We start from the raw sequence: 11,062 nt of genomic DNA, 5'->3' as shown, positions 1-11,062 counted from the left end.
GAGTTTGCATTTGAAGCCGGGTTGCATGTTGTCGACTTGAAGGTCCGGAGGCCGAAATAATTCAGCCGTCACCTGATCACAATACTGCAGCGTGGACTTTCTTCACTTTCTTTCCTGTAATGTCAATATTATGGGCTAGCCCCCTTTTTTTCAGTCACAGAGGCCTGGAGATAGTTAAGTCATGGATGTCCCTTCCTTTCTAAGAAAAGAAAAAAGGAGGGGGGAGGCACTCCCCTTAAATTCTCCAGTAATTTACCTGGTCCAAAGTTCACAGAGAAACCACAAGTACTCCACATTCTTGTGTTTTTTCTCTCCCTCCTCCAGGGATGCCGGTGTATTTTTACTTTACTACTGCAGAAACGCAGGTAGTCATGCGAAGCGGAGCATAGCCTGGAGACGCTCTGCAGGCTTTCATGTGTGCACCTTTAGTCTGGAAAACATTTGAACGTACAAAATACAAAAAACAGAGACTGCAGCTTTCGCAGAGAATAATGTATTGCAACCAGATGCGCTGCTTTTTTCTCTTTTTTGTCCTCAGCGGGCTGAATGGTATCCAGACACTTGTTCCTTTAATCTCAGTCTCAGCAGACAAAGCTCAGCAATCCTCTACGGGCGGCTGTTGCCACTGGAGAACTCACGCAACTTATAGTTCTATTTGTACCGAAACGGATCAGAATGTACGGTAACGCACACACACTTTTATTCTGAGCACAGGAAGGATGTGGTTGAGAAAGCTACCAGTACCTTGTAGTTATTTGTGGGGCTTCAACTAGCAACTCTGACTTTCACCATCAATAATCCTGCAGGTTATGCGCTCACCAAATACACAAGACGCCTTCAAAGTCTTGTTTTGTGCAACTTGTTGCCAAAGAACCCATGCAGAGAGTGTTATTATAGTTATATATCTGATGTTGCAACATGACGAGGGCTACGTGCATGCACTCCTTCGTGCTCCTCACTGTGAACAGGAAAGTAAATGAGATTTCAGGAAGTGAGGTCACAGCCGAGCCGGGGTTTCTCAACCGCTCATGCTCCTGGTTGAGGGGCCTCTGCAGTGATACGGGCCCCTCACGGGTCCACGGAGCTGAGGCTGTGTTGGGGAAGGTTCCGGCTGCATTGAGCCGCTGTTTGAGACTTTATGCGTCAGTCCAACATGCCAAGTTCCTTTGTGCAACATCACAGCACTGATTACAGTCTTCCACCTAAAGACAGACTCTGGGAACGTTCGCCATGACAATTATGAGCATCATTGTTTTGCAGAAAAAAGTACCGTTGTTTGCATGAGGGAGACTCTGGAGGCTTCAGCTGCCACCTGTGTGTGTCCGTCCTCTGACCTGCAAACACCCGGCGCCTTAAAGCTGAAAAGCTGAAAAAAAGGCCAGCTGTGTTCTTCTCTGTGCAAACAGAGAGGGACATGAAGGGACCATGATCACATGCGTGCTTCTGCACAGGCGAGGAAGAAGGAAGTCAAATGTGGTGAAACATGCGACTGTTTCTCAGAGGAACAGGGGTCAGATTGTTTTTCTTTCAGAAATGGCTAATCTCTAACTAACAATAGAGGCACGGCGCTTTAAATAACTGGTCTGAATCAAGTTGGTCGTGCTTGTGTTGGAGAGAGTTCAGCGAAGGGGAGAACGCAACGTCTCGGAAGTATTTTCCTCTCGTGGGCTCGGGTGTCAAAGCATCTCTGAGCGGCAGAGGTGACAGGAACCAGGCCAAAGGGGAGATGAAGCAGACTGGTGGTGTTAACACACACACACACACACAGACCAAATAGCAGCCGTACAGTAGCTTCTCTGGCCCTTAAACAAAGCGACCACTGCAGCGTTTCACTATGACACACCTTGACTGTTTCACTTCTCTCGTGCGGCTCAGCTGGACGAACCGTTCTCACTAAGTCTTCCTGAGCTTCATGCAGGACGTTACCGCGTCCTGTCCTGCGTGTTGGCGAGGCAACATGGACAAGGTGGAAACTCTCCTGAAAGAGCAGCAGCTTAAGGTGAGTTGGGGGGGGGGGTCACCGGCCAACAGACCCCGCCTGAACCTCGCCTGTGGTTTCACCGTTCAAATGGCGCGTCGCTTTGTTGAAGTGTGAGAACGCGTCAGTCGTCATTTCCCCCCGGGGAGACGGCTCGGGAGATGTTTGTCTGGCGTTTGTAATCGTCTAGGCACGCTTCCTATCTGCGGGCCGCCGCCCCCGATGTAATGGAGATGGGGAAAGTGGTATTGTCTGGAGAGGCCTCCTTGTTTTCTCCCCATGTCATTAAGTGGCGCTCCGGACTAAAGCAGTTGAAAACCTCATGGTCTTGTTGTGTTTCGGGGCTGTGTGGGCTTCAGGCGAGCCTCACAGCAGCCACATGCATCGGGGCGGATCTCCCGGTTGTGTAATAGAGGCTCGGTGTGAGACTGAGATTTCCTCTGTGCTTTCTGCTTTTGTGTCTCATCTCGGCTCAGACCCCCCCTCCAGCCTCCCTCCTCCAGCCTCCCCCCTCCAGCCCTCCCCCCTCCAGCCTCCCCCCTTCAGCCTCCCCCCTGCCGCTCACTTGACATTCATGGCACTTCCAGAGCTGAAACCTGAGCTAGTTTGTTTCCTACTGTCATGGTGCTGAAGTCAGAGGGGGGGGGGAGGGGGTGAAAGACCCCCCCCTTCTTTAAATCTTATACTCATCGCCACCCACCTGCTGACTCGGTGATACTTTCCTTTGAGCACCGCGACAGTAAAACGGTGATGAATGGATCCACTTCTGAGCGGCCGGTCCCAGAGAATGGAGGACGGTGGAGGGGGCGGAGCTACTCAAACGGAGTAAAGTTCACACCAGCATTTGTAAGCGGCGCAGATGAAACGCAATAAATTAAAAGAGGCATTTCCGTTGTGTGCGACCCCACAGCCTCTCTGACTACCTCTGCTTTTCAATTTGGCCTCGAAATAGAACCGATTGAACCGGGCGAGGGTCACAAATTGAAAGTACCCGGTCTTTCGGTACGTTTCTGAGAAACTCATATTGTCCATCTTCAATTTTGGGAAACATGTTCCTCTTAAAGGAAAGCTTAAATGATTAAATTCATTAGAGAATATATTATTCAATTAAGTCATTACAGTTTTATCTTACCGCTCCGGCCTGCTGGTTTATTTGAGGACATTGCTTTCAAAAACAGTTTCATACCCCCCCTCCCCCCTTTTCCTCCCAGAAGTGTCGTCATCCGGTCCGTGAGCAGGTGACTCAATCCTTCCCGCCACAGACTGTCGCAGCCTCTAATCTGCAGCCGCCGCCGGCTGCTCTGTCTTTTGTGAAGTTGGCCTCTAATCGCCGCTGTGTTATTGCTGCCGGCTGCCGGAGCTCCGACATGATGTCACCTGAGATCCTCCCTCCGTGTTCTGCTCACCGGGCGGCCGCTGTGTCGTGCCACGCGCCGCTCGTCGTTCTTCTCGGCCTCGACGGCGTTGAGTTTCCGTCAGCAGAGCGACGGAGCGACACCGGCACGGAGACGACCAGCGGCCGCTTTACGACCGCTGAGGGAGAAGGATGAACAAAGAGCTGCCGGGCGCTTTCCTCTCTCAAACACTGGGGCGTCCAGTGATGGAAACGATAGCAAAACACGGGTCGAATTCTAAATAAACTGTTACTTATCGAGCTCTGGGATTCAAACATCTAAGAAACAAGCTCCCGTCTACCTGAAAACAACACAACAAACACAACTGTGTGCTCTGCGTTTATTGGTTTTTACCTCCGGAGTGTTTCTTCAAGCAAAATGCATGAGACAGATGTTTGCTGCAGCATGCTTGCAGACACACACACACACACACACACACACACACACACTGCATGTTTGTGTGTGGTAACGCGGAAAAGATGCTCGTGTACATGTTTTATTAGCTCCGCGATCTCATTTCTCCGTCTGTGCTCTTGTGACGGTGACGCCAGGCGGATGAACCTGTTCCTGAGAACTGGCTCCTTTTCGCTCTGCAGCTTCCACACATTTTTTCTCCCCCACTGCTGAAGATATGTCCAGCCTTCTTACTCTCGCCTCTCATCACATATCCTCTACTTTCCGGCCTTTTGAGTGGCTGATGTTAATGGACAAGACCGCGCGTGGTGCTTCGAAAATAAAAGCTTGTTCACAGTTTCCTCATCTTAGATTCTTGTCCTCTGAGTTTGGGAGAATCGACCTCACTTTGTTGTGATTATGGGGCGGCCGTGTGGACATGATAGTGCATCATCTGTTAATGCTTGTTCTGCAGGATGCTTTGTTGTTTTTTGCTTAAGCTTTCTTTGGGGCGCTATGGACATTTATTAATGTAAATGATGCCAGACAGAGAGGTTTGATTGTATTAGTAAATGGTCTCGGCAGTAGATGGCATTTTGAAATGATATCCATCCCTTCCTTTAGTGAGTTTCTGGCTTCATTCAATAAAAGAAGTCTTGAATATGTTTCCACGTCTCTCTCCGGGTAGGTGTTGGACGTTAGCATATAAATGCGGGTGCAGCTGTCGCGCACACAAGTGCTTTAAACGCACTGAGAGATCTTTCTGAGATGAGTTTCCTGCGTGCGATGCCAGGCAGCCTCGTAAGTGCCCATCTGTACTCATATCCTGAGACGAGGCGTGTCAGGGTGGAGGGAAAGTACTGCAACGACATGCAGAAAAAACTGCCAGCGAAGAGGAAACTACTGTAGAGATATCAGCTCATTTTGGTGGCAGAGTGAAAGTATTTCACTCTGCCACCAAATATAGGATTGTGAATATTCGAGCATTGTAGGCTGAATAAAAGCAGGAGGAGCTCAAGAAGATGTCTTCCATGACCCGACCCCTCATGCACTCATTTCAGTGTTTTATTATTCTACACAATGACAGAGTGCTGCGAGAATGAGTCCTCAAACCTGTAGATGAGTCAGCATTTGTTGCACTTCCAGTTCCTTTGCATTCATTATTATTCATTCTTTTCAAGGTGGTTTTGGTTATGTGCCTGAAATGAGGTCCGTGGTCAACACAAGCTTGAAAAGGAGAAATAACGTTTTGTTCCAAGACAAAAAAAAAGTGTCAATAAATACGGCTCCGGTTAATGAAGATTGATTTTTTTAATACGTGTCTTATATGAGACACTCGGCAACAAATGGATGAATAAGACGACCAGACACTAGTCCTCAGCTGTGGTCACGAGAAGCGATGGCGCCGTTAGCCTGTGGCCGGTAGCATTAGCTCTTTACTGCCGGCGATTGTCAAAGAAGTAAAAGTGTTAAAAGAAGACTTTGCTGAACTTTCTGCATCATAAACGTTTATTTCTCTGCAAGAATCCCAAAATCACAAAGGAATTATCTCATTTACTTGTTTACTCGATGCTAATTTATGGGCTGGCCTCCAAAAAATAACGTCGTCCCTGAACGGCACTTTTACTTCGAGGCTAAACGGTTCCTCCGGGAACGTGTGTTCGATTCCCCATCGCTCTGGAGGAGCTACATGCGCTTATCTGTGCCCGGTTAAAAATAGGCCCGTCGCTCGTTGGCCGTACATGTCTGCATCGGCGGCACAGACGAGTGCCGCGCTCTGGTTCACCCGGAGAGGAAAACAAGCCGCCCGGGACTCAAAAGAGAAATGCAATACAGGGTTGGCACAGAGCCAGATGGAGGGATTTGATCCCCCGCCCCGAGGAAGCGGCGTTATTGAACTGTCGCTGTAGTGAGAGAGAGAAGAAGTAGAACATACATGACACCGAGAGTAAAAAGGAAGATCTATTTATGAACGGAAACAAGCCGCTCGGCTGGGTCTAAGTGTAAAACCACATGACATGTGTTCAATCTCGTCTCTCATTTACAACCAGCCTGTGTGCCAGCGGACCCAATGAGCGTTTGTGTTGTTCTTCCTGTCCAGATCCACGGCGGCTACACGTGTGATTAAACCAGAAGACTGTCACCTCTTGGCAAGGAAGTGTAGTCATCATAAAAAAGATTATTTTCTGCGATGGACCATGGTTATTATGTTCAACACATCCTGTGTTACATGCATGCAAACTCAATCTGGAGGTCTGCAAAACGTGATTGAGGTTATCTCCACATATGGTGTGGCCTATAGGCATTATTGTGACAGGCCTGCTGTGTTATAATGTACTTTTACTTTGTAAATAACATTTATTTTTTACAGTCAACACTTGAAATGATGAAGGCACTTGCAAAGGACAAGGTAGCACAACATGTACACCATACTTTGGTGTTTCATTAATACAGATTATACAATACAGATTCCTTAGATTTGTGTTTTTATAAAGAATTTAGACCAAGAGCAGTACGTTTTACAGTTGGAAAATCAAGTCAAATCAAGTGAAGTTAATGTTATACACAGCTTCAAGGGGCTTTACCAACTGCACCATCTGTTCTTAGACCTGTGATCTAGATAATGAAAAGAAATCCCCTCAAAAAAACCCTTTAGTGCGGAAACAACTGTCTCAAGAACAGACCTCACAGCCAGTCATGTCTGTACTGCAGGTTCCTGCTTCTTATTGGCTCACACACACATGGACCACTGGGTACCAATACACCAGCAATAATAGCCCATATTGGCCGATACAAACATGTCAGTCACAGATTCAGTTCTCCATCGACGACCCTTTGTAGTTTCCATATGAAGCCACCAAGACGCGGCTTCGCTTTGTGAACGATAAAGTTCAACGTTTTTACCTGCAGAATTCCTGCAGAATGCGTTACATAAGATGTAAAGAGCCTTATCCTGCAAAAGGAAGAAAAACAGCTCCTCCAGAACAATGGCTAATGTGTGTTTGGTTAATCCAGGAGGCGGCGTCCCATTGGCTGCTGAAGGCGCTGAGCAGGGAGGTGTAGTAATCAGATTAACGTCATTTAATCAAGTTGTGCGCTACATTTCTGTTGTTCTCTCTGTTATTACACCTGCATGCTCCTGGACGACCAGGATAGTATCACATGTTACCACCTGCAGGACCTTACATCTACCCAGCTGCTGGAGGTGGACTAACTTCGTGAGGGAGCTCAGTTTTTTTTTTACATTTTTCTTAAAATCGACACCATGTTGCGCAGAAAAAGCGAGTTTTTCGTTTTCCTGGACAGCGTCCGCTCCGTGAGACCGGAAGCGGAGGAGCAGCGGGAAGAGCGCGAGCCCGAGCTGAGCCCGTGCGAGGAGTACCTGCAGGTGCTGCTGCAGATGAAGGCGACGAGTGACGTGAGTTGACTCCAAATGGATGAGTCGAGCGCCCGTTTCCGGTCTCCGTGACGCACAGCGGCGCGCAACATTTCCTGTCGCAGTGATATCTTATCGAGTCAAGAGCCGGCGGCGACTCGTACGCGCAACTGTGGAGGGGTTCATAAATAACAGACAGGCGCGAGGAGACATGCTTTATGGACATGGCACCGTGGCGCACGTGCGCGCATGCGACCCGGCAGAGAGACGCGTCCGTTATTCTATAAATACACCTGGTGGTATGCAAACAAGAGCTCCTACACATAAGGTCACCCACCGGCCCCAAACAGCTGCTCATGTTTGGTGCAGACCGTCGGTAGCGGATGCGCGTGCACGTGTTGGTTCGGTAAGATAAATCACCCGACGTTTAATAACCCAGAAAGAGAGACAGCAGAGGGCAGCCATCGAGTACAGTGGAGCACGTGACCATGTGGTGGTCTACGCGTGTGCACGAACGCGTTTGCGCGTGCGTGAGGCCCCTGTCCGGGGGGTCACGCCGGGCTTTGCATTGTTCCGCCCCGCGTCTCTTGCACAAAGCGCGCAGTGTGCGCTGAGGGTTTGGCATCTCCGGCAAATAATAGTTCTGGCTGCTGGCCGCCCACGGCCGGAGAGACCTCTGCTATGGTCAGTGTAAGAGTAGGGGGCGGGGGTCTGGCTAATTACTGGAACAACTCTCCAGCTTTGCTTCATTGGATGAGGCAGGGTCAGTTTCTTCTCACTATTTGTGTGTTTGTGTAATCACACTATTTGTGACTCAAGGCAGTTTTCCTCCTCATTCCTTTTTTCCTTCTCGCTGCAGTTTCAGGGTTTGTCAGCGAACGAGGATCCTGAAATAACTCTTTCATTCATGTTCACCACACTGGGTCTATGAGTCAAGCGCATTTAAAAAACCCACTGAGACCACCTTCTCTCTTTTGACTAACACTACTATAGTCATATATGGGTGTCACACAGTCAGTACTTCCAGTACGAACCGCCTTTTATCTCCAATCTCAAGCAGTGAATTGAATATGGCCTCCGGTACGTGCTCTTCATGGGACAGCGAGCTATTCGGGGTTAGATGTTCTCGGTACAGGACATGACTCTGTCCTCCTTGCTCAAACGCAAAAAGAAGAAGAGGAAAGTGTCGGCAGGCTTGTTGTGCCGTGGTTCCTCCAGCAGAACATCTGTCTCCTCCTCTGTCTCTTCTCTTGGTCTCAGCAGGTTTCCTCTCAGAGATCGACTGATACCGCGACACGCTCTGAAAGCTGGAGGCCAAGTTTGAAGCGTTAGAAACGTAGTTGTGAGAGCGTTTAAAGCTCTGCAAGGTTAAAGAAACTTGTTTTTTTAAGTCCTTGCAGGAATTAAGTCAACACTTTGCACACTGGATTTAAACATAATTATCATTTTGATGGGTGAACAGTTATAATAATCAGATTAACGGTTTCATTAAAGGAAAGCCACTACGTTCCATTCATTATAAGTTTGTGGTCAGTTGGCATGACATCATATTCCCTCGTTAAGATGATACGGAAACTAATCCATCCATCTGTTAAATCCTCCTTAATAACATCCATCTGAAATCTGTACGCTATTTAACTAATGAGAGATCTGTTTCTCTCAACAACTAAATTTTTTATCTGATCTGATTCATGCATTATAACATTTTAGTTCGGTATCTTTCAGGGGACATATGGGGATTTATTTCTAACTATGCATGTATTAGATTTGAGTGTTATTCAAATCCATATTTACACATTTTTTATTAGTCAGCGATTCCCTTTCCCCCCTCTTGTGTTTTTAATGGCGCATTGATCTTCACCGTGAGCACCAGAGCAGCACAGCGACCTCTGCAGAGGTGGCGAGGCGCTAGTGAAGCAGGAAGCGTCTCTTCAGACGTTCACACTTTAAACACAGTCCCGTTCTGACGACCCGGCTGTGAGGCGGTTCTGCTCACTTCCTGTGCAACTCTTGATCCGGGATCTCGTTGTCCTCCCTGAAACAGAGACGACCAAAAGATTGTTATTTACTGTTTTCTGCACATCCATCCAAGAAGTACCCTGCTTCTATTGTGGGCGTTGCATTCAGGGTCGGTTGGTTTTTCTGATTAATGAACACATACAGAGAGTTTATAAATAGTTCATCTTCTTCGGTTGCTGCAGATGTTTCAAAGTAAAAGTACATCTGTACTGGTTGAATATCTGTCTTATAGTCCGTGAGGAAAGAGGAAACGTCAGATGCAGGTAGCTAAATAATGTGCATTAGTTGAGATTACCTGGCAGTCTTACCACATTAAACTGGCCAATAATCTCCATCAGCAGTTGGGACGGGTTCAGGAGGCTGATCCCCAAACAGGCATGTGTTTGTTTCTCTCAGCACACGGGCCGGCCCACATATATTTAGCACACGTCTCCTTTGTTCTCCGTTTGAACCTGTTTCCCATTTCCTGGATGATAAAAAACAATATTTAGCCGCGCTGTTCCATTTATTTGCTTTCATGTACTACCACAATAGTACATGCGTCCCAGCGAGTGGGATCGCGTCCTGAAACAACAAGCCGAGTGGAGCGGCTTGGTTTCCTGACGGGAACAAGGTCAGGTGTCAGAGGCCGAGGAAGAAGGAGTGGAAGGAGTTATTCGTCTTCAGTGTGGGGGCCATAGGAGGTGGGTTTTTTAACCAAAAGGTTCCTCTGCAGGTTTGAATATGAGTCTCGTAGCTGTTTTGAAAGTTTTGAAATTCATCTTTTCATGCTGAAATTACCGCTTCACAGTTTCTGCAGAGATAAAATCGGGAGATAATTCGTTTTGAAACCAACGAAATATGTGACTGGACACTTTATTAAAAGTTTCGTAAGGTCACGGTTTCTTTTTTGGCCCAAATAACAACACACATGCAAACATTAGCTGAGATAAAACAACCAAACTATCACAGAAAAAATAAATCCGTGGCAACATTTTTACATAATTTCAACCCAGAGTTTGTAGTTTGCTCAGGTTTTCATCAGTGATGATTATTTTCTTGATTAACAATGAATAATCTGGTTAATTAAGAGTTAACGTGTTAAACATTGTTTGTTTTGTCCGACCAACAATAAAGAACACAAAGATATCCGGTATACGATCATAGGAGCACATCGGATCTGCTTTTTATTGTATTTTTATCATAGCAATTTTACAAGTTTGAATGGAAAGAGGTCGATTCAAAGAAGAATGTCTGCTGGCGTCTGACACTCCTTCACACAGGGTGTTGTTGTCTCTGATCCTCGCCCCACTCAGATCCATAATTTATTAAGCGGCTCTTATCCTGGAGCTGGAAAATTGCTTTGCTCCTGTCTTTTTTCCGTCCATTTTACTGGAGCAAACCTCCCCTGTCTGATATTAACAAAGGTTCACGAGCTCAGAGTGAAACCATCCAGTTGCTGATAACCTTTTATTTTGTAAACCTTTAATTATATTTGAAATATGGTAAAGTTATGAGTTCATGAGTAGGATTATCCCCCCTCTTAGAGTGAATCCCCTCCCATGTAATCCCGCCTCTCCCGACATTTCTCCTCCTCTCGACCCCCTCCCCCCCCCCTCTCTCTCTCCTCACCCATCCCACTTACTCCACCTCACGCCTGATGGAGCATTCAGCCTGAATGCTGTGTGCAGCCGTGGCCTCAGATCCAGAGTGTGTGTGTGTGTGAGTGTGTGTGAGGGAACCAGTGCATCAGCTCCTCTCCTGCTCTCCGGGATTCTCTGGGAATTACTTGCTCCAACTGTGCGGTCTCTTTGTTGCCGTGCGGCGGGCGGCGGGCGGGGGTCAGCGGACGCCGTTCCAAACCCCGGACACTAATCCGCGGTTCGGGTACCTTTGGAAATGATCTCGTGGATCCCTTCTCTG

The sequence above is a fragment of the Taurulus bubalis genome (assembly GCF_910589615.1).
Source record: "Taurulus bubalis genome assembly, chromosome: 19".
NCBI classification, from domain to species: Eukaryota; Metazoa; Chordata; class Actinopteri; order Perciformes; family Cottidae; genus Taurulus; species Taurulus bubalis.
The sequence above is the reverse complement of the archived record's forward strand: the minus strand, read 5'-3'. Positions refer to the sequence as shown.